The following is a 6,754-nucleotide window of genomic DNA, read 5'->3' on the forward strand; positions in this document are numbered from 1 at the left end:
AGTTTCCGTTGAAACGACGTTGAAAAGTGGCTGGTGGTCGACAGAGAATAGACCCCCTTTCACCCTTTATTCAACTATGTATTTCGGTCGATTTATAGTTGAATTTTCGGCGATGATTCATCCAACTTTACTTCCTGTTTTATGTACAACAGGAAGGCTACAAATTAAGCAAAACAGGCTAAATTAAACTAGCTAACAATAAAGCATCGGAGCTCTTGCCTAGGATGAACACACATTACTTCAACCATGAAGGTGAACATTTATATCAATGTGCGTAGGCTACGTCCTGTTTTATGTACAACAGGATATAAAAAATGCATGCACCAATGCACCCCTCCTAATGTTTGTCAAGCTATGTAATAAGGCATACATTTTACCATTTATAAGGAACAGAACACACTTGAACAAGTTCTTAGAAACATTTTCGGATTTATTTACAAATGTACAATTTTGTAGCCTACTCCTCCTGCGGCGCAGACACCTGTACATGGAAACAGAAAAACATAACCGAAATTAATTTGATGCAGCATTGACAAAGAAAGTCAGCAGTAGGCTATTGGTTTCAAAATGAAATGCCACCCTACATCACGTCTCCTCATTCCTCCCTCTCTCTCTGGCGCATATTTCAGCCACTTCTTCACGGCGTCACTGAAATTGGCGCGCGTGCTCCCTGGCAGCTGCTTTTGTAGAGCATCTGAAAGAAAAAGAACAAAACATTGAGAATTTGCATGGCGATAATTGTTTAAGTTTGAGTTGGGAAGACTATGTCACACTCTAGTGGTAGGTGGCAAGTAATGGCACTAGTACAGAAAATATATGTAAAAATCAGAAACCATAGGTGTGAATCTTGTGACAATTAAAACGGGATTTAAAAATAATAATAGTAGTAATTTCCCCATTGACAAAGCGGAAATAGAAATGCCACTACCAAACCATTCGTCACTCAGTCAGCCTCCCTGGACTTGCCTGCACACCTGCTTTTTCTGAGTAAGGCGCCTGGTAAGTTTCTTAATCCTTTGCATCTTTCACAATATGTTTTTCATTGTCATTATAATCGTAATGTTACAGTTAGTGAAGGAGTTGTTAAAGAACATTTAGAAGTAGTGTGCAAGTACTTGCGACAGCTTTCTATTTTACCCTCTTTTACAGCTTTGTGCACATGCATAACCTACCAAACAGGACATCATGCATTTTGGTGTCCTTAAAGGCAGTTTTTTCCCCCTTTCCAGCCCAGTTGAACTGGCTGGCCAAGCTGTTGTCCAGGAGGCTACGCAGCATCCGCCTCACCGTGACCCCTACATCAGTTCCACCACAAAGGGCTAAGGTAGACACCTGATAGAATAAAATGTAGCATGAAGACAATGTGAAAGTATTCAGTGTTTATCATTGTTTCATTGATTCACAACGACATTAAATATTTGTGTTTCCTTTTGCAGGTGTTGCAGATGATTGGAAAAGAAAGGTAAGAATAAGTACCATCAGCTGCTTTTGTTTGGCATCTTCCTTGACCAGGGCCTCTGCTGCCAAAAACTCCTCCATGGTGGAGAGTGGGAGCTTGGTAAGGGGTGATGTCTGGGGTGTGTCTTGTCTCCCCATCTCTCTCCTTTGGGCCCTGACCTCTTGCTCCAGCCTTCCTATCATCCCCTTCATCTCCCTGTTTTCCCCCTTCAGCTCCCTGATTTCCTCCCTCAGCTGGCCAAGGAGAGAGATCACGGTGCTGATGCCCATGTCTGTTAAGTAACACGAAACATTAGGACTTTTGTTACGCATTGCTTGTCATTTTTGAAAAGTGATTACAGTTGAGGACTCACCACGCAGCAACTCATTGTTCCCCTGTTGGGATGGCAGAGGTGTGGCTGAAATATCAGAGTACAATTTAGTTCACTGCAGGGTGCTTAATTTAAATGTCTGTTCTAAATTGACAATTTTCATGTTGATTGATTTCCTCTTTGACTTACCATGGAAGCAGTGACGTGGCTGGGGTGAATCTGAAAAATTGTATGGTCAGTTGATCAGAACACATCTACATAGATGTTTTTTTTTTTTTTAGTCGTTTATGGCATAAATCAAGGCAATGTATAGTTACCATGGGTTAGTGGCTGACTGTGATGTAGGGGGCCTGGCGGGGTTTCTGACGACGGTAAATCTGAAAAATAGTAAGCAGTCAGTTTCCCTCCCTCAGCTGGCCAAGGAGAGCAATGACTGTGTTGATGGCCATGTCTGTTAAGTAACACCAAACATTAGGAGTTTTATTTCACATTGCTGGTAATTTATGACCAGTGAATACAGTTGTGGACTCACCACGCAGCAACTGATTGTTCACCTGTCGCAACGGCAGAGGTGAAGCTGAAATGTCAGAGAGTACAATTTTGTTCACATTTAGTTTAAAACACATCTACAGTACATAGACATTTTTTGTTTGTTTTTTTTCAGTCGTTTATGGCATAAATCAAGGCAATGTATAGTTACCATGGGTTAGTGGCTGGCTGTTAAGTACAAGGCCTGGCGGGGTTTCTGACGGCAGTGAATCTGAAAAATAGTAAGCAGTCAGTTGATCAAAACATCTTCACTTACTTACTGGTATTTTAGTTTCTGGCATAAATAAAGGAAATGCATAGTTACCATGAGTTAATGGCTGGCTGTGAAGGAACTGGCTGGCTGGGTGTCTACTGGCTGACTGGGTGTCTAAAGACGGAAATGAAATCATTATTATTTCAGACAAGTTCTAGGTCTTCAGTAGAACAACAACAAGTGGTACAGATAATCACCTTCATTAAGGGAGGGGAATTGCCACTCGCTGTCCAGCTGAGTGGCGTCAATAGATGGTGGCCTCCTCCCCTTACGCCTTGGTTGTGCCTCCTCCTCGCTGTCCTCCTCAAAATACCTTTTGTTTGGACTTTAAAATAAACACAGGACCTTACTGCCACAGCTCAAAACACAAACGAAACTGTACTTGAACTTATAACTGCAAGTTGTGATTTAAAAAGAATTTTTACCGTCTTTTCCTGGGCCCCAACTCACCATCAGACTGCAGGTCTGCTGTAAGGCAGCCTTCCTCCAGCGATCGGTTGAGGCAAGACCTGGCTTTGGCAAAGGTGGCTGAAAGGGAAGGCAGTCTTAATGATATTGGCTTAATGCAATATTGAAGTATTGTCATTGGTTTAATGAAGTAGCTATGCAGCTCACCACAGGTTGTCAGCACCCTGATTTTTGGGTGGAATTGCCATCCTTGTCCCGGGGGGATGGAGTTCATGGCGGCCTTCTCAGCTTTTTGGCCACTATAGGGTGGCCAGTAGCATCCCACTTCTCTGTCCACCTCTACCACCCAGCTGAGCGGCACAACTGCTGCACTCTGGTCCTGGAATTCCACCAAGTTCCAAAGCTGTGCCATCTATGATAAAAATAATAATAAAACAAAGCACTCCATGGAAAGGATAGTTAGTGCCTGCCATCCAGCTGGAGTACTCCAACTGTCCAGATTCTAATGTAAAAGTAAATGTGTTCTTTGTGTGTGTGTGTGTTTTTTTCTTTTTCTCCCCATATAGGTTTACGAATGGTAACGAAGAGGGATTGCCACAAAGGTCTCTCCATCTGGGAACAACACACATTTGCTCTGGACAACCTCAAGCTGGTCAACGTTAAGGCAGCTGTCTATGCCAAATACTCTGTAGCAGCCAATGCTTTTGGAGGGGCAAGGATAGTGGAAATATGACTCCCTCCTCTTGAATTTCATGTAAACCACAAAGACAGAGTCACAATGTTTAATTATGTTTTTCACCATTACGATTTCATTTTTAATCACTAGGCAATCATCACCCTGCTTTGAAGAAAAACAGAAATCATTGAAATGCACTTTTTTAAATTGCTGGCCGGAACTTAAGTGTTGGGGTAATGGGCCCTCCTGGTGTGGGTGTAACAGCTGTGGTTGTGTAGGTGGTGGTGGAACTAAACGAACTGGCTCCTCTGAAAGGCGTTTGACAACCTGTTGTAAAGGTTGAGATGGCTTGCGTAGCATTTTTTTTAGTTTACCCAAATAATTCTCGTAAGGAAAGGATGAGATGTTGTCTAGGGAACCATACAGGCGGTACTCATGTGTCAGATGTATTGTTTGATGTACGCTAAACACAATCTCGTCTTTACCATACACCTCTCCAAAATGCTTCACAAAAGCCATTAACAATTTTTCGCAAAAACAAACCATACTTTCAGAAATGTTTGGTGTGAGTAGCAAAAACATGGCCACAGAAAACAACATGAAGTTTTCATAGAGATCTTGTGGAAGAATGTCCCTCAGAACTACTGGCCCACTGTAAATCATAAATTGCCCCAGCTCTGCCGCTTTCCACCTATCAATTTCGGCGAGTTCACGGGGTTTTCGTGCAAATTCAGCTGGAGTATAGGGACGAAGCTGTATCAACTTTTCAGAGATGGCTTTAATGGCTCTTGTAGGCTGCCTTGTGGAGTTTTTCCCCCTCATCCAAAAATGTATCAACTTTTTCGTAACGCCTAGGCAACATAAATGCATGTAATCTATTGGGAAGGCAGACACCATTTTCACCAGACCAGTCAGAGGACTTCTGTTGATGTGGTGGTCCTCATCTACCATATTTTCAAACTCCTCGTCTGACCTTAGCCTAACATCAGTGTCTGGATACGTCATTTTTTTCTGCCAAATACCAGTCTGATAGCACTTATCGCATCCGGAGTACCCATTATGGCATTTAATTTGTTTTACAAATGCTCGAGCAGGAGCATCACAAATGAAGGATGAAATGGCCACCCTCAGCTTTCTACCTCCAAATGTTACCCCACTGCAAAGCAGAGCAGATAGGTCTTTAACAAACTGCATCAGATAATCAAACACATTGGAGGGTTTTCCAGGGCCACAAAAGATGCCAACTAAAAACGGTGTTCTGGTGTAATCACAATCAATCAGTGCCAAAATAGGCCAAAACTGAAGCTTGGTGCTTTTGAAAATAGGGAGACCATCAATGTTAAATTGAAGTCTTATTGTTTGAATAACATCTGGTAAATGGATGGTGCTTAATTTGGACAAAATTCCCTTTGCCAAGCCAAAATGGTAGTATTCCCCATTACCTACAGTCTGTAATGGTACTGCAGGCTTAGTGCCCAATAAGGTCCGAGCATCCTGGGGCAGTTCAGGGTGGCTTGTTCTCAAAATGGTCAACAGAGCAGTAATGGCAATCAAAGGCACAGAGAATGATGCAGCCCAGTGTTTTAATTTTTGGTGAAGCCCTGACTCTTCAAAAGAGTCACCATCAATATGACTGTCACCCTCTGAAGACATGCTACTGCTGTCAGACTCTGCATCACTGCACCCTCCCAACTCAACAGAATCTCCACCATCCTCATCTAAACCCATTGATGATGCAGGCCTGGGAGAGACTGGAGGAGCAAGAGAGACTGGAGGAGCAAGAGAGACTGGAGGAGCATGATTACGCAGAGCTGACTCAAAATCGGACAGAATCTGCCTTTCTAACATTTCAGTAGCCTTCAAAACACGTCTTCTTTTTGACCAATAAGAAGCCATATTCTCTCCCCTAAAGAAATAAATGACTGCAGTACCTTTTGAGGGAATGTCATGGTAGTGGTCTTCAGGTTCCATTGAGGTAAACATAGGGGGGGACAAAGACAACATTTACGTCATTACATTTGAAATAACCTTACACACACACACACACACACACAGGTCAAACAATTGTTTTACAGAAAGTTCTGTTTTAACACCAACAATGTTTTAATGCTTGGATTAATGTTGCAATGGCTGCGACCCATCGGCCTACAGTGTTACAAAACTTAGAGTTTAAATCTAGCATGTAGGCCTAGGTTGCATGTTGTTTTGAACTGACCTGTTCGTTTGTGTAGCCATGGCGGCCATGAACTTCAAAGATTATCCAGGCTACTTCTGTAGTGACCACTTTGTTTGAGGTACCACGAACGAAATTGCTTATATTCCCTCAACTCATACAAGAAACATGCAGAAACAATGCATCTGCATGTTTGTTTCAAGTGGACACATGCACGCACACACACATTTACGCCATTACATTTGAAATAACCTTACACACACACAGATCAAACAATTGTTTTATAGAAAGTTCTGTTTTAACACCAACAGTGTTTTAATGCCTGGATTCATGTTGTAATGGCTGCGACCCATAGGCCTACAGTGTTACAAAGCCCAGCCCCCACAAGCTAGGTGTAGGCTAGCTACCGGTTATAACCGCGGCCTGTATACTTGATTGAAATGCTTTTTTTTCCAAGACCACAACTATGACCAGTTTTCGGCTAAACAATGCATCTGCATGTTTATTGTATGAATTGAGGGAATATAAGCAAAGTTGGTCGTGGTACCTCAAAGAAAGGTCACTACAAAAGCGTTGGTAGCCTGGATAATGTTTAAAGTTCATGGCCGTGACCCAAACACAAAGCCGCTACACAAAATAACAGGTCGGCTCACAACGACATGCAACCTAGGCCTATGGCGTAGGCGATATGACTGAAGTTCATCTTCTTAAACTGCTTGAAATTGTATTTAAAATTCCCTTTACTAATAGCGACTGAATAATGGTACGTACCAGATGTCCAGGGATGAATGAAAAAGTAGCGTCTATCAGCAGGCCAATCCACAAGAGAGTCGCGTTCCAACTAGTGTTGAAGTTAACCTGCAGCCAGTATACAGTAACGCAAATGATGTCATGCAGTAAACAACGGTGCATTATGGGATAGCATG

The 6,754-nt window shown here is 42.5% G+C and overlaps 1 long non-coding RNA gene across 1 annotated transcript; it reads right to left on the bottom strand.

Annotated features, from left to right (window-relative positions):
- Window positions 1–2,090: 2,090 nt before the first annotated feature.
- LOC132894901 (uncharacterized) lies at window positions 2,091–3,279 on the bottom strand. Its single transcript, XR_009655689.1, has 7 exons — window positions 3,187–3,279; window positions 3,022–3,099; window positions 2,769–2,896; window positions 2,623–2,685; window positions 2,470–2,529; window positions 2,302–2,346; window positions 2,091–2,146 (listed from the first exon to the last, which is right to left on the bottom strand). It is a non-coding gene; the product is annotated as an uncharacterized LOC132894901 (long non-coding RNA).
- Between the last annotated feature and the right edge of the window lie 3,475 nt (window positions 3,280–6,754).

Source organism: Neoarius graeffei, chromosome 12 (assembly GCF_027579695.1).
Source record: "Neoarius graeffei isolate fNeoGra1 chromosome 12, fNeoGra1.pri, whole genome shotgun sequence".
Taxonomy (NCBI): domain Eukaryota; kingdom Metazoa; phylum Chordata; class Actinopteri; order Siluriformes; family Ariidae; genus Neoarius; species Neoarius graeffei.